Genomic DNA, 20,351 nt, shown 5'->3' with positions numbered 1-20,351 from the left:
CAGGTTTTTTGATATGCCCTGAAGTTTGTCAGAGATTTATTTGCAAAAACTTTGTAGTAAAGGCGAGTCAGCTGTCTTGCTGAATACAGCATTACATATTATGGAATACATGATGCAGCTCTTCTCTGTTTTACATTTTCTTAATCAGTATTTCTAAGCTGATTTTATATTTTAAATGTACTCTTAAACCTTAATAATCATTCCAGATTACTATATATTTAACTCACTGAAACAAAGACATTATTTTAAATTAATCAGTCATAGAGGTTTAGTGTGTTTAGAACAATGTTCATTGCTTTTAGAAAAAGGGAACACTAATTCACTTTGTGTGATCTCCACAACAATAGACATGTTCATGAAATTTCACCAACTTTAAAAAATATGTTTCCAAAGATTTTAGGCATAACAAAGGATTTTATATCTTACTAGGTACTGATTTTGCTGGAGGGTTCTCTTAAAACTAGTTCATCAGATAGTCAGAAGTAAAGAAAGGGAAACTTTTTGTCCAACTATCTGGAAGGAAAGGGCTGTTATCCCTTTAAGGGCTCTCTTCAAGGAGGGAGGGATTGTGAAGGGAGAAAGGGATGAACAGAAAGGACAGGAACACTTCAGAAGTTTTTTTTTACTGTAGTAATTAAAATAGATAAGGGTGGCCTTTTGTAGGATTTATTTTAAAAAAAACCATCTCTCTGAAGATCCAAGCATTTCAGACTAAAGATGACTGTGGATCTAAAAATCTATGCAAGGATTTTTTTAGAGATGTGATTTTATAATCTTCACCAACTCACTAATGAAATATTTTTAAAGCAAATTTTAAACTAAGGTCATGTAGACTAGCATGTTCTGAGTAAATATTACAGTAATACACTACTGTTTTTGTCAGTAAATTCAGAAACTGACAGTATATACCTGGGGGTTGGCAAATGCCTGTTAAATGGCTTCATTACCCCTCGAATGGCTCTTTAACAGGCAGGCTTTTTCACTTTTAAGTTACTAAAACCCTTCTGGAGTAAGAGTCACCAGGCTGCAGCAGCCAGCTGTGGGAGCTTGCAGGAAGGGTCAGAACAGGGATAGGAAGATCCGGCTGGGTGAACACTAAGACCCAGTGGTGTCCCAAATTTTCAGGTGCCCTAGGCAACCCTGTATTCTGCATATGCCTAAGGACGGCCCTGTGTCCCACAATGCCCATCCTGACTGCTCTGGTCAGCCGTTTGAACTCCACTGCCCTGAAGGTACATTGGTATGCGCCCCTCCCCCACTTTTGAAGGCCTGGCAATTTTTGAAATTCCTCTTCCTGTTTGCTTTGCATGGACGGTTCACACAGCACCTTCCCAGCAGACCATGCTGGCTTTCCACAACAGATGCACTCCCGCATGGAGAACACGGGAGCTGCTGGATCTGCTGGATGTATGGGGTTGTAGCTTCGCTCCAGCTGTAGGAACTTTGAAACCTACAGGCTGATTGCTAGTGGCATGAAGAAGAAGGGGCATGAAAGGGAGATGCAACAGAGCCTGTGCATCTACGCAGTAGAGGCCAGGCGGAAAAGTTTGTTAACATACACCGAGATGTCCCAGGAATCCTCCATAGAGATGTCTAGGAAACTTTCCTGTAGGTATTCTGCAATCCTCTGCCAAAAGATCCCTGGCAGAGCTGCCTTGTTCCTCCCCCCTGCTGTAGGAAACTTTGGTCCCTGCAGAAATAATTGTCAGGTGGTGCGACAGAGTGGCACATAGGCGAGCAGCATACAGAGCCAGTCTGAAGCCACACGCAAGCAGGAGATGTACCCTTGCATCCTAGGTTACCCTTAGGAGTGAGATATCGGGTTCTATTACCCTAGCCTGTGGAAAAGTGTACCAATATTCAGAAAAGTCTCCCTTGGGGTTTCCAGTAACCCCCTTCAGAAACCACCCAGACCCTTCGTCCATTCTTCCCAATTCTCCCCCGCGCCCCCTGCCAAACACACCACATTTGGGACTTGCGCTGACCTGTGTGTTACCCAAGGAATAGTGAGAAAGAGGTGTGTGTACATTTTATGATTCACAGCTGTGAGCGCATTCACAATACTGTAGCTGTTCGTTATTTCTTTGGCTCCTGCAGATGTGCCCTTGAGGACCCACTCCTCCACACCGGTGAAGCGCCACCATCAGATAAGGCAGCGAACTAAGAGGAGTAAGGAAGATATGTTTCGTGAAGTGCTGCAATCAACAGATACAACACATAACGAAACAAGAGTGTGGAGGGAGACAATTAATGAAAAACTCAGGATGGATACCCTGGAAAGGAGAGATGGGCAGGGGCAGATAATGAAACTATTGGAGGACTGGACAGAGATGCTCAAGTCCCTCATCATGCTGCAGTCAGAGCACATCCACGCACGAGTCCCCCTGCAGCTAATACAGAACTCCATTCTATGCCCTCCCCAAACTCCCCACCACATTCTACGCATATTCCCGGTCCTTCGCAGTACGCCTTGCACTCCACCTCTAGGGACTTGTTTCACAGTGAAAGCTGGAGTTACATTCAGCTGTGAGAGCTGTAACCGAGACCGTTCTTCATTTCCATGTCCCTAGTTTGACCAAAAAATTGTGTTTTGACCTGTTATTAAACTTTCTTCTTTGATACAAATTGACTTTTTATTTGTGTCATACACAAGTTAGTTGGTGCTAACATTTAAACACAGTGGCTATAGGCAGGAACATTTGCTCACTACAATTAAAGCTCAGGAAGCAAGCACTACAGGGGCCATTCAAGGCAGCAAGTAAACAGTGCCTGGCCAAATGCTTAGACACATTACTGGGAATCATGGTCAAAATGCTCTTTCAAGGCCTCCCTGATTCGAATAGCCACACACTGTGCCCCTCTAATTGCCCTGGTATCTGGCTGCTCAAAATCAGCAGCCAGCCGATCAACTTCAGTGCTCCACTCCTGGGGAAACTTTTCCCCCTTCACTTCGCAAATATTATGCAGAATACAGCAGGCCGCAATGACCATGGGAATATTTTCCTCATCGAGATCTAACCGGCCAAAAAGGCAGCGCCAACGACCTTTTAATCGGCCAAAGGCACGTTCAACCGTCATTCGGCACCTGCTGAGCCTGTTGTTGAAGCGCTCCTTGCTGCTGTCTAGTTTCCCAGTGTAAGGCTTCATGAGCCATGGCAGCAAGGGATAGGCGGGGTCTCCCAGAATCACTATGGGCATTTCAACATCCCCCATTGGGATCTTCTGGTCTGGAAAGAACGTCCCAGAATGTAGCTTTCTATACAGTCCAGTGTTCTGAAAAATGTGTGCATCATGCACCTTCCCTGACCGCCCTGCGTTGATGTCAGTAAAACGGCCCCGGTGATCCACCAGCGCCTGCAAGACCATAGAAAAGTAGCCCTTTCGGTTGATATACTCCCTCGCAAGATGGTCTGGGGCCAAAATTGGGATATGAGTTCCATCTATTGCCCCTCCACAGTTAGGAAATCCCATTGCCTCAAAGCCATCAATTATTTCCTGCACATTACCGAGAGTCACAGTCCTTCGTAGCAGGAGGCGATTAATGGCCCTGCACACTTGCATTACCACAGCCCCCACAGTGGACTTTCCAACTCCAAACTGATTTGCGACTGACCGGTAGCAGTCTGGAGTTGCCAGCTTCCACACAGCAATCGCCACTCGCTTTTCAACAGTGAGGGCAGCTCTCATTCTGGTATCCTTGCGCCGCAGGGCTGGGGCGAGCTCCGCACACAGTTCCAGGAAGGTGGATTTGCGCATCCGAAAGTTCTGCAGCCACTGCTCATCATCCCAGACGTGCATCACGATGCGATCCCACCACTCAGTGCTTGTTTCCCGGGCCCAGTACCGACGGTCCACCGCGTGCAGCTGTTCCGTGAATGCCAGCAGCAATCTTGAATTATTTGTTTCCATGGCAGCCAGCAGGGCAGGCACCACCGAGTCATTCTCTGTTTCGCAGCTCATGAAATAATGCAGGACCAGCCGTGTTGTGTTCATAACGTTCATCACCACAATGGTCAGCAACTCAGGATCCATGCTGTTAGACAGAGATGGCGGGTGCACAGTTTACAAGGGCTGTTGAAAAACGGCACGAAACAAATTTGGAAGCCCATGGAATGATGGGATGGAAATAACTGCATCATGGGATGGCAAGCACGCCCCCCCCCCATGATGCATCTCAATCCATTCCCAGAGCTCCCAAAGGCAGAGGGTTACAGAGGGTGGCGAGTTGTACAGTGGGATAGCTACCCATGGTGCAACGCTCTCTCTGTCGATGCAAGAGCAACGACTGTGGACGCACTTCACCGATTACAAGGAGCGTTGTGTGGACGTGCACAACCGATGTAATTAAAACAGCTTATGGTCGTCGACATAATTTAAGTCGACTTAATTCTGTAGTGTAGACAAGCCTTTATCCTGACGGCCACCATGTGGAAATCTTCCAGGACAGGCAGCAGGTAAAGGGAATATATGTAAGTTTTCAAAAGTGACTAGTCATTATGGGTGCACAACTTGAGACACCCCTGGGAAATGGAATCTGATTTTTCCAGAGGTGCCATCCTGTGAAAGTGGAAGCCCCCAAAATTGTCTAAGGTGGCAGAGGCAACATGTGGGGGGGGGGGGGCATGTGGGGTCAAGTCGTCCCCCCCCCCCCCCACACACACACACAGATTGGCCTGGTGGGGAGGGAGAGCTGCTCTGTCCTTCTCTCCCTGCGCCTCCCCCGTGGCACGTTCAGCCGCTCTCCCTGGCAGCCAGGTGGGGAGTGGGACAGAGCTGCTTCTGCCTGAGAGAGCTTGTCTGGGAGGCAGCGGTGGCTCACTCCAGGCCCGGGCTCGGCTGCCGGGGAGAGGGGCTGAGCATGTTAAGGGAGGAGGGACCCGCACAATACTCCAACTGAGGCCTCACCAGTGCCGAGTAGAGCTGAACAACCGCCACCCCTGTCTTACATACAACACGCCTGTTAATAAGCCTCTGACTGCCAGATGCTGGGATGGACGATAGGGAAATTATCGATTGATCCATCCCCTATTCTGTTCATTCCCTCTGAAGCACCTGGCATTGGCCACTGTAGGAAGACAGGATACTGGGCTAGATGGACCATTGGTCTGATCCAGTGTGGCCACTTTATGCCATGCACCCCAGAATGACATTTGCTATTTCCACAACAGCACCCCATTGGCGACTCCATTAATTAATAAAGTCACTAGTCCCTTTTGTAAATTAGGCCCAAATCTGCAAGATCAAAGATCTTTGGCAAGTCCAACCACAGCACACGCCCACTGTGTTCCTCACTGATTTTCAATAGAACCTGACATGTAAATCTGAACACAACCAACTCCATGTGGGATTTGTATTAACATCTACAGAATGGTTGTATTGCAGCACATCAGTTTGTTTGCAGAGACTCTCCAATGCTAAACAAGGAAGAGACATCTGCAAATCCCAACCTTCCAAAGAGCTCTCTAGCTAGCAAAATAAAACCACCCCCAATGAGGGGTGGTAGCTTTGTCGGTGGGAGTGTCTCCCCCACTGGTGCTTTTTGTGGGTAAAACTTTTGTCACTCAGCGTTTTTTTCACACCCCTGACAAACAAAAGTTTTACTGACCAAAGTGCAGTGTAGATATAACTTAATTAAATAGAGAGACAAGGTGGGTGAGGTAATATCTTTTAATTGGACCAACTTCTGTTGGTGAGAGAGACAAGCTTTTGCGTCACACAGAGCTCTTCTTCAGGTCTGGAAAAGGTACTCAGGGTGTCTACCTAAATACAAGGTTGAACAGTTTAGCACAGGGGTGGGCAAACTACAGCCCGGGGGCCACATTTGGCCCTTCAGACATTTTAATCTGACCCTTGAGCTCCTGCCGGGGAGCATGGCCTCCACATGTGCCGTGGCTCTGCGCAGCTCCCAGAAGCAGCAGCATGTCCCCCCTCTGGTTCCTATGCACAGGGGCAGCCAGATGGCTCCGCATGCAACCCCTGCTCCAAGCACCGCCCCCGCAGCTCCCATTGGCCAGCAACTGCGGCCAACGGGAGCTGCAGGGGCGGCACCTGCAGAAGGGGTAGCCAGAGGGGGGACATGCGGCTCCTTCCAGGAGCTGCTTGAGGTAAGCTCAGCCTGGAGCCTGCACCCCTTACCAAGCCCTGATTCCCCTCCCGCCCTCTGAACTCCTTGTACCCACCCTCCTGCACCCCAGAACCTGCACCCTCAAGGCTGGAGCCCTCACACCTGCACCCTGAACTCTTAATTTCTAGCCCCACCCCAGAGCCCGCACCCCCAGCCGAAGCCCTCACCCCCTCCTGCACACCAACCCCCAATTTTGTGAGCATTCATGGTCCACCATACAATTTCCATACCCAGATGGGGCCCTCGCGCCAAAAAGTTTGCCAGTCCCTGGTTTAGCACAAGTAGTTAACACATAATCTAAGGAACCACTTAAGATGAAGTGGCCCATTAACACCCCTGTAGTCATAGGACACTAACACCTTTTTGTCCTACACAACGCTGCATCATACTAAACAAACATAGGTAGCTCTTTTTCCAACATGGCGTCTAATAGTCTCCTCATGTGATTATAGGAACTTACTGTTCTAAACACACCACCTCTGGGACAGTGAGTTAAAGTAAACACGGTACTGTACTCACAACAAACAACGCTCAACGCTGAGCGCTCCCAAAACAGTGATGTCTGCCAATTGGCGGAGCATGAACAAATAAACTTTTCCTTCACTGTTGTGCACTGGACTTCAGTGGTAACTAATGTGCTTCTTCGACTGACACTGCCCCAATAATTACAGAATTTACTGCACGGTCCCTTCGCTAAGCCCCTAGTCCAGTGGTTCCCAAAATTGTTCCTGCCGGGCCGGGCCGGTTTGTTTATCTGCTGCGTCCACAGGTTCGGCCGATCGCGGCTCCCAGTGGCCGCAGTTCGCTGCTCCAGGCCAATGGGGGCTGCTGGAAGCGGCGGCCAGTACGTCCCACTGGGAGCCGTGATCGGCCGAACCTGCGGACACAGCAGGTAAACAAACCAGCCCGGCCCACCAGTGGCTTTCCCTGAACAACTGGCGGAACAAGTTTGGGAACCACTGCCCTAGTCCAATGTTTTTTCTCCTAACGGAAGGAATTCTTGTCCTAGCCACCCTCATTTTGCTACAACTCGACATTTGAGCTAAAACAGGACATGCAGCAAAAAAGAGCAAGGCTTACAAGAACAGTTCCCCGTGTGACAGAATACACGGCACCTTCACTTCTGTTGTATAAGCAAAGTATCCTCAACACGTGGGACATTTCAAACAAAAATCCTCCTAATCCCTATTTTATAGGCCAGGTGAGGACAGTGTCCCTTTTAACATCTAGTATATAAAGGGGGAAAAAAGGTCAGAGAGTGTGACTGTATCCCAGAAGCATGGTGCCACTGCATGGACACCTATTTATGGGGCTAACAGGGCTGAAAGAGGAATCTGGTACCGAAAATACAGTTGAAATCACTGGACTACGGAAATAAAAATCCAGCCAAGTCCTTAAAATTCTGGGGCGTGAGTCTTTGGCAATGTGAAGAAGTGGTGGGTGAGTGAATGGGTCAGATGATCACCTGGGGGCCACCTTTGCCCTGGCCTGCAGGAGATCCAGGTACAACACCTCATTCCTCCTTCTCCCCCCACCCATCCTCCAGAGACTGAGAATCCTCCTGGTGTGGAGGGCTAAAGAAATCGGAAGGGCTTCACATTTTTCTCCATTGACAATCCTGCCAGCTGATCAGGTAGGAGCACTGACAGACTTTTAGGTGGAGTCTCCTTGAATCCTCAGACAGCTTCTGACAGCTACATAATCACAAGCCTCAGCATCAACAGAATAGCTAAGGGGGCTCCCCGAGGCGTCTGCCTGGGAGGCCGACCTAGCGATGGACAGCTCATTTACTTTTTGCTCTTGGCCTAAGACCTGCAGTAATGTGCCGGTGGAGTTCTCTCTGAGGGTATGTCTACACTACGAAATTAGGTCGAATTTACAGAAGTCGTTTTTTTAGAAATCGGTTTTATATATTCGAGTGTGTGTGTCCCCACAGAAAATGCTCTAAGTGCATTAAGTGCATTAACTCAGCGGAGCGCTTCCACAGTACTGAGGTTAGAGTCGACTTCCGGAGCATTGCACTGTGGGTAGCTAACCCACAGTTCCCGCAGTCTCCGCTGCCCATTGGAATTCTGGGTTGAGAATTCCAATGCCTGATGGGGCTAAAACATTGTTGCGGGTGGTTCTGGGTACATATTGTCAGGCCCCCGTTCCCTCCCTCCCTCCGTGAAAACAAGGGCAGACAATCATTTCGCACCTTTTTTCCTGAGTTACCTGTGCAGACGCCATACCACGGCAAGCATGGAGCCCGCTCAGCTCACTGTCACCGTATGTCTCCTGGGTGCTGGCAGATGCGGTATTGCATTGCTACACAGTAGCAGAAACCCATTGCCTTGTGGCAGCAGACGGTGCAATAGGACTGGTAGCCGTCATCGTCATGTCCGAGGTGCTCCTGGTCGCCTGTGTGAGGTCGATCAGGAGCGCCTGAGCAGACACGGGCGCAGGGACTAAATCTGGAGTGACTTGATCAAGTCATTCTCTTTAGTCCTGCAGTCAGTCCTATTGAACCATCTTATGGTGAGCAGGCAGGTGATACGGATTGCCAGCAGTCCTATTGCATCATCTTCTGCCGGGCAGGCAAGAGATGAGGATGGCTAGCAGTCCTATTGTACCATCTTCTGCCGAGCAGCCATGAGATGTGGATGGCATGCAGCACCGTCTGCTGCCAGCCAAAGATGTAAAAGATAGATGGAGTGCATCAAAATAAGAAATAGACCAGATTTGTTTTGTACTCATTTGCAAACCTCCCCTCCCCCGCCCCCCGTCTAGGGGACTCATTCCTCTAGGTCACACTGCAGTCACTCACAGGGAAGGTGCAGCGAGGTAAATCTAGCCATGTATCAATCAGAGGCCAGACTAACCTCCTTGTTCCAATAAGAACAATAACTTAGGTGCACCATTTCTTATTGGAACCCTCCGTGAAGTCCTGCCTGAAATACTCCTTGATGTAAAGCCACCCCCTTGGTTGATTTTAGCTCCCTGTAAGCCAACCCTGTAAGCCGTGTCGTCAGTCGCCCCTCCCTGCGTCAGAGCAAAGGCAAACAATCGTGCATCTGAGTTGAGAGTGCTGTCCAGAGCAGTCACAATGGAGCACTCTGGGATAGCTCCCGGAGGCCAATACCGTCAAATTGTGTCCACAGTACCCCAAATTTGACCCAGCAAGGCCGATTTAAGCGCTAATCCACTTGTCAGGAGTGGAGTAAGGAAATCGATTTTAAGAGCCCTTTAAGTCGAAATAAAGGGCTTCATCGTTTGGACAGGTGCAGGTTTACATCGATTTAACGCTGCTAAATTCGACCTAAAGTCCTAGTGTAGACCACGGCTGAGTTAGCGCTGTCATTTTCAAAGGCAGACACATGCCCTTGGCCCCAAGGAGCACACAATCTAAATTCAACACAACAAGTGAGGATCATAAGCGGACACCAGGGGCACAAGGGGAGGGACAAGATGACAACAGCATCATGTCAGTTACATGGGCACATCTTGAAAGTATTGTCATCATCGATTTCCGTCTCATTTCTTGGAGACGGCATACAGCACACGATGCCTGGACAAGATCCTGCAATGTACCAAATGCTTCTTAAAGGCCACTGAGCACCCTCAATTCCTGCTCTTCAACGAAAGCAGAGGATGCTCAGAACTCCTCCCCAGCACTTAGCACCCTCCAGGACGATGCCCTTATCTACTAGTCTGAGACCACGTCTCCACTAGCGAGCCTACAGAGGCACAGCTGACCCGATGCAGCTGTGCGGCTGTAAGATCGCTCGTGTAGCTGCTCTATGCCAGCGGGAAAGAGCTCTCCCATCGATATAATAAAACCACCTCTACAAGTGGTGGTAGCTACGTCAGCAGGAGAAGCTCATGTGTTTTTTTTCACACCCATGAGTGACATAAGTGGTAGCATAGACACGGCCTGAGTGCAACAAATTGGGACCCCCAAAATTAAAAGATAGTGACACACACCATTCGAAATTTCACACGCACGGATGCTCAAGAGTCTACAGGAGGCAGAGTGCTCCCCCCACTCAGCCCCCACTCTTATACCACATAAAGGGCTGGATTATTGCGGGGGAATCAACATACAATAACACAAGGCACTCTGGCCACAGCACTCATTCCCACTAGTGTGAGATTGCCAAAGAGAATCTGTTTCCCTGGAAGTGTTTTACTGCCTACTCACACTCTGACACCCAGTATTCAAGATTTAGGCCTGGTCTACACTACAGTTTTAGGTTGACATAAGGCAGCTTATGTCGACCTAACTCTGTAAGTGTCTACGCTACAATGGTGCTCCGGCCAACGTAAGTCGCCCACTACATCAATTTAATAACTCCACCTCTACGAGAGGCGTAGTGCTTAGGTCGATGTAGTTAGGGCAGAGGTGGGCAAACTACGGCCCATGGGCCACATGATCACTAGATGGGGAAAATGCTTTTGAGAGCAAAATGCTAATTCAGCTGATTATTTTAGTCATTAAGAACCCCAGAGAGAATTCACTAGCTATATGCTTTAGACTTTTAGAGGGTGCTTCTTTGTTTGGGGGACACAGCCACAAATAAATTGCCTACAATGCATTTAAAAGACTCTGAGAATCTATTTTTCTGGGACATCTGCCATGCCTTATGTGGACGGAAGCCAACTTTTGTTCTTAAAAATAAATCATATGCAAATGGACACCGAATTAGGACCCAATCTTGCCAAACACATAGCATTACTCAAGGGAGTAGTCCCATTGAAGTCAGTGGTACTACTCACATGACTAAAGTTATACATGCGTGAAAACGGCTTGCAGGATCCTTGCCTGTGCAATTTTCTAGAGTATCTTTAACGGTACAGTACAGGCTAGACCATTAAACTGTTAATAGTGATTTAAGATTTTCTAGATGAATGAATTTTTCATATATTACAATTTAATCTCTTAGCATATATGCAGACACATGCCACTGAGGTGCGCAGAAGTACAGTGTACTCCTTTGTAGAGCTACACCCCATAACATCCGTTTATAGTTCCCAAGACTTTTGCAACCGCATATAAAAACCCTCTTATTAAAGCCACTTCTCTATCAACATAGGGTGGGCTAGTGTATTAACTTTACTATACTGTAATTCCTATACGATACCCAAATATATAAGTCACCACCAAGACCCACTCACTATTAGCATAAGCCAGTTTATCTTTGACCTCATTGTCCTCAGAGCCCAGGGGGAGTTTGTAGATGATGCTTGCACACGCATGCACACACTCACACAAAGGTATATAAGCTGCATGATCTGACTGGAACACGTGCTCTGCTTTTCAAAGATGCTGCCGCTGAGCTCCTGAGGCGGAGAGTCGGGGGTTGCGCAGCATTTCTGAAAAAAGCAGGCCAAAATGAAACTAAGAATTGGTCTCTGCCCCCTACAGAGGGCCAGACAGGGAGAGAATAAGATGCTGAAATGGGTAAAAGGATAAAGACTTAACTGCAGAACTAAGCAACATCCCTCTAAATACATTCCTGGAGGTATCAGGCACAAGGTAGATAAATAAGATCTGCCCTAAATAAAATCCAGGGCACATCATTTGGATCTTGACAAATTCTGCAGCAAAGCAGCTGCCTCACTAATAAAAACGGTCAATCTTTCTTATCAACTGTGCTGTGTGTATCAGCTGAGTTGTGAGAGAAACCACAATCCCAGGAAAGCCATGAAAACCCCACACCACCCAGACAAGTCCTTTAAATGCACACTCCCTATCTCCCCGGAAAAGCCTGGATGCTAATGCTGCTAACCCTGGTAGGCTGCAAAGAAGCGACGGAGCAGCTTGCAAGAAGCCTCCTACCCTGGATTACATGCAGTATGATCTTTGCTTGCTCTCCTCGCTCGGCAGCTGAGTACATAGCTCGCAAATCCCTGTTATCTCGCTAAAAAATGAGCGGGTAATTTAGTCCCTTGCACAGCCCAGCCTCTACTGAACTGTGTGAGGGTTTGTCTGTTTTTTCCTGGCCCTTTTCGCCTTATGCACAGAAACGTGAAAGGAGGAGGGGGAAAGTCAGGCAGACCTGCTTGTACCTCGGGCTAATAAACGCCAGCAATAATCTCCCTCCCAGCAGCCCCATCCACTGTCGACACAGGCAATCCCTGGGGAGGAGAGCTAGCTTGGGGGAAAGGGCTTCACGGGGCTGACTTGGTTACAGCTTCACAACCCTGCCCACCCCCCGGAAAGCTGAGCGCGACGGCTCTGCCTCCTCCCACCCCCCGCAGCCCATGGCAAAAACGCCTGCCGGGGGGATCTGAAATCGGCAGCAAGCTGGGGTCACAGGCATGGAGGGCTGCCCGGCCGCAGCGTGAGCGAGCCAGCCAGCGCTACTCACCTCCGGCGGCGGCGGCTGCTCCCCGCGTTCCTTCCAGCGGCGGCGGCGGCTGCTCCCCGCGTTCCTTCCAGCGGCGGCGGCAGCTGCTCCCCGCGTTCCTTCCAGCGGCGGCGGCACCTCTGGCTCGGGCCGCGGCTGAACCCTGCGGGTCACTCGCGAGCACAATAATAAGGAAGTTTTCCCCTAGCCCGAGCAAGGAAGCAGCCCGGCAGACATCGGTGACTGACGCGGCGAGGCGTCCAATGCGGGCCCCATAAACTCTCCTGGCTGCACCAATCGCCATGTCCTAGAAGGGATCAGGGAGGGTGGGGCTAAGGCCTGGGTTGGTCGGAGAGGGAGGAGGACGGGGCTGCGCAGCGATTTGTTCAGCCTGGCAGAAGTGGAGTGTCCAAGGGGCACGTAGTTACATCACTCGCATTGGCTGCGGGACGAGGCTGGGGCGGCTGCTGCACATGCAAGTGGGGAGGAGCTACATAGAAAACGGTCTGAACTCGAGCATCTCCTCCTGGGCTTTTAAATGGGTGAAATCAAAGGAAGGCAGTGCTAGGAGGACAGCCAGCATTGTGGGGTCAAAATGAGAGTGTTTGGGGTTCACTCAGGAGACGGAGAGAGAGAGAGACTACATATATAGAGCTGATATCGCAGGGATAAAGTGAGAAATCATGTGATAAATATTATATCTTTCCCATTAACTATGTGAAAAGACTAAGGTGACAAAGTCAAGCACTCTGCGGTTAGGAAAGGCCAGCATTACGGTTGCCTGTGCAACCTAAATTCACCCTCCTTCTGCACATGCCTTGTGATACCATCAGTAATTAAACGATCATGCACTACGCGGTGTAGGTGTGTTGGGCCCAGGATATTAGACAGGGTGAGGTAATTTCGTTTATTGGACTAACTACTGTCCAGCGACAAATTTTCGAGCCACCCAGAGCTGTTCTTGGTCCAATAAAAGATACTACCTCACCCGGCTTATCTCTCTATGATCATGTACTGTTTCTTTCCACAGGACCCCTGCCTCATACAGACGACAGGAATGGTGCTCACTGAATGAGCCCCTATTCAAGAGAGAGGTCTGGGTAACTACATGTATATCCGATAAAAAACGAGTTCACTGAATTAGGATGCCCCACGGCACCAGTCAGTTTGGTATTTTTGCAAAGGCTCATGTGTAAGGATCACATGGGGTGAATCAGACTTGGGAGCCTCATTATTTGCATAATAATCACAAAAGGTTGCTTGTTTTAACCAGAGGTTTCACATGATTTCATACAGCTTAGCGAACATGGGGACTGTCCACCCCCGTGCGCAAGTGCTGAGGATATGGCGCAGGCAGGCAGTGCCTTGCACAACACACTACATACAGCTTTTAACTTCTTGAAAGTAAAATTTCTGATGGTGACAGGCAGGTTTTCATGAGCTCTTGAAGGAGGCGTTTTACAAATGCACTGGGGAAGATCTCTGTCTCTAAATGTACCTGCTGCTGCCAGGGCAAAATTGTCCTGGCGTGCACCCCGAAAGAAACCGGAGGGACAAGAAATCTCCAGCTGTTTCATCTCAAAGAGTTTACTTCAGATTGCCCCCTGGATAGAAAGGGAGTAAGTGGGGGTGAAGAGGCCACCCAAACCATGGCATTTCCTTGAAGCAGCCATAATTCTGGCATGGAGCTCTGCTACTTACATCTCCTCTGCTGAGAAAGGGATGAAAGACAGTGACTCCATCCCTCCCTCCCCCATAAACCTGGCAGAACCCCATGGAACTCAGGTGGTGGGATTTTGTGCAGGATCTCAAGAAGGGGGATGATACAATAGAATTGGAAAAGGTTCAGAAAAGGGCAACAAAAATTATTAGGGGTATGGAACGGCTGGGACTTTTCAGCTTGGAAAAGAGATGACTGAGAGGGGATATGATAGAGGTCTATAAAAGCATGACTGGTGTGGAGAAAGTAAATAAGGAAGTGTTATTTATTGACTCCTCATAACACAAGAAGTAGGGGTCACCAGATGAAATTAATAGGCAGCAGGTTTAAAACAAATAAAAGGAAGTATTTTTTCACCCAACGCACAGTCAACCTGTGGAACTCCTTGCCAGATAATTTTGTGAAAGCCAAGACTATAACAGGGTTCAAAAAGAACTAGATAAAGTCCTGGAGGATAGGTCCATCAATGGCTATTAGCCAGGATGGGCAGGGATGGTGTCCCTAGCCTCTGTTTGCCAGGAGCTGGGAATGGGCGGCAGGGGATGGATCACTTGATGATTACCTGTTCTGTTCATTCCCTCTGGGGCACCTGGCATTGGCCACTGTCAGAAGACAGGATACTGGGCTAGATGGACCTTTGGTCTGACCCACCGTGGCCGTTCTTATGCTCTAAGCAGCACTCCCTCCCTGTCTTTTGTGCCCTCTAGGGATATCTGCTCATGTAAGGTCCTCCCAGTCCACAGAAGTGAAGGAGACTATTGAAGACATAGGATGGGGGTCTCCAAAATCATCAGTGCAGGCCTACTTCTGCTCCCATTGTAATCAGTAGTAAAACTCCCATTGACTTCAAAACTGAGTATGTTTGAAAAATGTCACCCTGTTAGCAATCACACCCAATCCTGCATACAGCTCATGTTTAACTTTAAGCACATCCGTAATTGTATTTAAAGCACTGAGATTACTGAGATGTGCAAAGTTAAGCATGTGCATACATTTTTGCAGAATTGGGGCCTTTATCTGTAAAGATATTTTATTCAAGTGAGGTTCACCTTTTCTCTGTTTCTGTCAAAATATTATTTGTAGTTGTATGAGCATGAAAGATCCCTTCTTTTATAACAACATCACGTCAAAGTGATTATTCCCCTTTTTTATCTTTTAATTTTTGGAGTCTTTGGAGACGTTTGGTAAAAAAAATATTTGCCCTGAGGCTCAGATTTTTTTTTTACCGAGTTTCAGCCAAATTATAAATTCGGGGAGGGGGGTTTCAAGTGAGAACACAGCTATAACTACTGATGACTCATTTTCTGATTTTAAATTGTTGTGCAATATTGCTTTGGGCTGTCTAAAAGCTTCTGCGTTCCTCCCAAAGGCTACCTGCATTTCAGTGGTAGGTGAAGGGGTCTATACTTCATAGGCCAGGTTCCATAGTCTTTTTTCAAGTCAGGCTCTCAGTATTAAAATCACCCCTGTGCAGAGGACCAACACTGCTTCAGTGCCACTTAAGGTATCCTATGTTAGTGTTTGAACAGTGACACACACTTTTGCATGGGCACAAAAGGAGGCTCCTTTTGGAAATGAGGCCCAATATCTACAGTCTTTCTTTCCTTTGCAGTTTCTAGGGTTCTACACTGATGGAGTTCAATCCACCCTTATATGTTGCATTTAGCACACTTATTTTGCTTAAAAGACCATCCACTTAAAAATTACACTTCTGACTGAAAATGTTCCGTGTACTGTTTTTACAAGTTTCCTCTAGATTACTATAAATAAGGGATTAGAGGAAAAATATATTTCTCTTTTTATTTTATTTATTTATTGCTTTGTTTACTTTGTGATGTGGAAGCACTTTGTGTTTAGTCACTTTCCGTGTTTTCTCCCATATACTGTTAATTTCCTCTGTTGTTTGCATGGGTCGTTGACGGAGCTATAAGAGGAGAAGGAAACCATGAGAAGTATAGGGAAATGTGATTATAAAACCACAACATTTGTGAGAGGAACGCAAGGCAAATGTGACACCTGAAACTATTTTTAAAGTATGTTTTTAATTGGCTAGGTGTCAAGTTGATGGAGATCCTTCAAAGCTACTGCAGTACCAATAACTAAAATAATAAATAAAATAATCTCTCTTCCCCCTGCTATTCTTTTTACTGTTATGTTCATATATTTCTTGCATCCTGAGCTCAGGTTCTCATGTGCTGCAGACTTTCTTCCTCTGGTTTTTCAGTCTGCATATGACAGGCTGGTGAGTTTTGACACCCACTCACCTTCTCTTTGGCATTCCTATGCAATTACTCAACAATGAGATATCCTGGCATGTGTATACATTTTCTACAACACAAAATCCAGGCCTGGTCTACACTCAATTTTGTAGTGCTTTCGTTATTTTTAAAGGTATTTAGGCACCTAAAGGTGCAAAAATCAATAGGCATTAGGCACCTAGGCATTTTTAAAATTCCACTAGGCACCTATCTGTATATTAGGTGTCTAAATACCATTAACAGTATGGTCCTGAATAGTTTATTATAGCCTCACTTGAGTGAAGAGCAGTACATGCTGTGAAATGTTTGACTCTTTTTTATAGTTCCACATCTAATTCTGAAAAATCAATCTACATATATTGGATTCCAGCAATGGTGGTCATTACAGAGGAACCAGACCTTGACTCAGAGATTATTGTCTTCAACAAGATGTGCGTGTTTCCCTACCTATGAAATATAATTGGCAGAGCTCTCTGACTATCTCACTTCTGAAGAGATCATGCAGCTATTATGAACACGGATGATAGAACATTACAGTGATGCTTTTCAATGGAAGTGTGCAACGCTTTTTAGACAGCTTGGTTTTCATACAAGCTGAGGGGAGGGATACTTGACACAGCCATCAGCTTAAGACAGTTGTCATAAACATACAGCTAAGGCTAGCCTAGAATTCCTCCTTACCTGTAAGGGATTAAGAAGCTCAAATAACCTGGTTGGTACCTGACAAAAAGGACCAATGGGGAAAGAAGATCCTTTCAAATCTGGGTGTGGGAAGGCTTTGTTTGTGCTCTTTGTTGTGTGTTCTCTGGGGAAGCAGAGAAGCATCAGGTCAGAAAACTCCTTCTCCTAAAATCTTCCTAAAATGAGTCTCAGTATTGCAAAAAGAGTAAGTAAATAAGGCAAAGCGCATTAGATTATCGTTTGTTTTTACCTTGTGAATTTTCCCTATGTCTCTGTTTTTTGTAACTTTAAAGTTTTGTCTAGAGGGGAATCCTCTATGTTTTGAATCTGATTACCCTGTAAAGTTACCTTCCATCCTGATTTTACAGAGGTGCTTCTTTTACTTTTTTTTCTTTATAATAAAGTTCTGTTTTTTAAGAATCTGGTTTACCTATTTGGTTGGTATATTATTCTCAAGCCTCCCCAGGAAAGGGGGTGAAGGGGTTTGGGGGGATATTTTAGGAACAGGAACTCCAAATGGTCCTTTTCCTGAATCTTTGTCTAACTCACTTGGTGGTGGCAGCAGTACCGATCCAAGGACAAGGAAGGATTTGTGCCTTGGGGAAGTTTTTAACCTAAGCTGGTAGAAATAAGCTTAGGGGGTCTTTCATGCGGGTCCTAGAGTTCCCTCATGTACCCTAGAGTTCAGAGTGGGGAGGGAACCTTGACAACAGTGGTTCCCAAACTTTAACAACCTGTGAACCCCTTTCACAAAAATGTCAAGTCTCGTGAACCCTTCATCAAGGAGTATCAGATATGAAACAGCATGAAGGTATTTAAGAAGCCAACTCAAAGAGTTCCTCCTACACAAGCATTCAGATCTTGAGCAGTCCGGGCAAACAACGCACGGTACAACAAAGCTTAAACTTGTTCTTCATCATAATTTTAAAAACAATACTAGCAGCCTATTTAATTTAAAAAACAGCAAAAAATATCCACCTCCCTTTCCATTTCTTATAAGGAGTCTTGAAGTTTAAATCTCCTCAGTGTGATAGATATGCTTGCTTTGATCTGCTTAGCTCTTGGAAGTCCAGGGGCTCTGCGCTGCTGGCCCTGTGCTGCCCGGGATCCCTAGGGACAGCTCTGTTTGCCATTAGGGAATTTTTCCCCAAGAACCCCCTGTAACATTTCATGAACCCCCAGAGTGTCATGAACTCCAGTTTGGGAACCACTGACTTAAGACAATGCATTCCTCACTGCAGCCAACTAGCTCTGTGGACGGAATGCTGGCCCAGCAAAGCTAGTTACCTTGGCCTGTTTTTAAGAGGTCTGGAGTTGAATCCACAACGCAAGAGCAGGAACTTGACATTGTCCAACACATCCCAAGGTGGGGTTGCTGTTCCAAATGCAATTTAGGCTCAAGAAAGACGATGAGGTAGCAGCATTCATCTATTCTGTAAAGCTCCTTCCGATAGGTATCTATCTTCAGTGTAACAAATTTATTAGAGCATAAGCTTTTGTGGGCTTTAGCCCACTTCTTCAGATGTAGAAGTTTAAACTGGAGTTTGGCAGGTGAATAAATATATACTTACAGAGATGGGTGTGAAGTATTATTATGCGCTAATAAATTTGTTAGTCTTTAAGGTGCCACAAGTCTCTTTGTTGTTCTTGCTGAAACAGACTAACATGGCTACCCCTCTGAAACTTAACTTCAGTGGGTGTTTCAGAGTCCAATGTTGATTGCACTTCTTCCATCTTTGTGCATGGTATGAATTTTTAACTGTGACTTATCTGGTGATCATAATAATACTTATGCATCTGACTAGCGCTACTCCTCTTCAAAACACTTCACAAATAGGTACTAAAATAACCCTCTAAATCCCCCTGGGAATTAGGAGTTATTATAGAGCAGTGGTTCTCAACTGTGGTCCACCGTTTGTTCAGGGAAAGCCCCTGGTGTGCCAGGCCAGTTTGTTTACCTGCCGCGTCCGCAGGTTCGGCCGATCGCGGCTCCCACTGGCCGCGGTTCACCGCCCCAGGCCAATGGGGGTTGCAGGAAGCGGTGCGGGCCGAGGGATGTGCTGGCCGCCCTTCCTGCAGCCCCCATTGGCCTGGAGCGGTGAACCGCGACCAGTGGGAGCCACGATCCGCCAAACCTGCGGACGCGGCAGGTAAACAAACCGGCCTGGCGCACCGGTGCTTTCCCTGAACAAGCGGTGGACCGCAGTTGAGAACCACTGTTATACAGGAAATATGCTCCTTCAGCAGTGGGACAGCTATCAATGATAGGGAGATCTGTAAGAGGCTTCATTTCAACCGGCTACCAGTTTCTCAAGATGCAAACTGACTCTGAGAGGCATATGGTGAACCTGTGGCAGCTCCAGGTTTAGAATGCTGCTGTTTTTAGCTTCCATTCCTAAGCTCCAAATCCTAGACCACAGTTCTCTTTAAATACCATTTCAGTTCTCTTTGTTCTTATCCATGTGAGTCAATTAAAGTCTGGCCACATATTTTCCAGCCTGGAGGGGAAAAGAGACAGATTGCATGTGAGAGTATGATTACAGATACTCCAGAGCCAGGGTACTTTCGGCCAGACCATCCTGCTGAGATCCTTGCAGAGGGAAACCCTCTATGCATGGATCTTTCTCCTACCATACAGAACACCAGCTTGAGTCATAGCTGATCCAGCGCTGACCTCACTGTGGGTGCAACCAACCATAGTTGTCAGCACATGTGGACAATCAGACGTGATTTCTAATCCATTAAGAACTGTTATGGGAGAGCTGTTGGAGACTTCTGATTTAAGGAGGCAAGCAGGTACTGTTCATATTTTGAGGGAATGATGTTTTTGAAAGGAACTGGTGGAAAATAATTGTCTGGGGCTGCTCTAAACCACATTAGGGACTTGGCAAGGGCAGATCCTGCCCCAGCATCAAGGAGCCACAAACATCTTTTGTGCTCTTCCCTCTGCTCCCATGGTTTATTTGGCACAGTTAAGAAGCTGACCTTCCATAGTTTGTGGAATGTTACAGTTTTCTATTTTATTTTTTTACCTTTCAGCTCATGTTGTCTCCATGGTGATGTAGAGTATCATATCTCTTGACCCAGGAATTCATAGTTGCAGGCTGTATTTTCATGCAAATATAGCATTGGTCTGTGCTTGGTCATTATTACTTAGCAACATTGGAGATGTCATACCCACATCAGGTCATTAAATCTTCTGTCTCTCCTTCACCAGTAGCCAATGCCTAATTCTTTAG

General features: G+C 47.0%; 1 protein-coding gene across 13 annotated transcripts in view; it reads right to left on the bottom strand.

The window, feature by feature from the left end:
- Positions 1-12,740, bottom strand: part of LOC102936148 (probable E3 ubiquitin-protein ligase HERC3) — a 113,888-nt gene extending 101,148 nt beyond the window's left edge. For 4 of the 13 annotated variants that reach the window (XR_005225076.2, XM_043545136.1, XM_037896856.2 and 1 more), the window contains exon 1: positions 12,475-12,740. The gene's annotated coding sequence lies outside the window, so the exon portion shown is untranslated. Of the gene's footprint in view, positions 1-11,371; positions 11,477-12,474 lie in introns of those variants that run through there. The other 9 variants (XR_005225075.2, XM_043545133.1, XM_027828932.3 and 6 more) reach the window with 7 other exon arrangements.
- Between the last annotated feature and the right edge of the window lie 7,611 nt (positions 12,741-20,351).

Source organism: Chelonia mydas, chromosome 4 (assembly GCF_015237465.2).
Source record: "Chelonia mydas isolate rCheMyd1 chromosome 4, rCheMyd1.pri.v2, whole genome shotgun sequence".
NCBI lineage: Eukaryota > Metazoa > Chordata > Testudines > Cheloniidae > Chelonia > Chelonia mydas.
The sequence above is the reverse complement of the archived record's forward strand: the minus strand, read 5'-3'. Positions and strand labels throughout refer to the sequence as shown.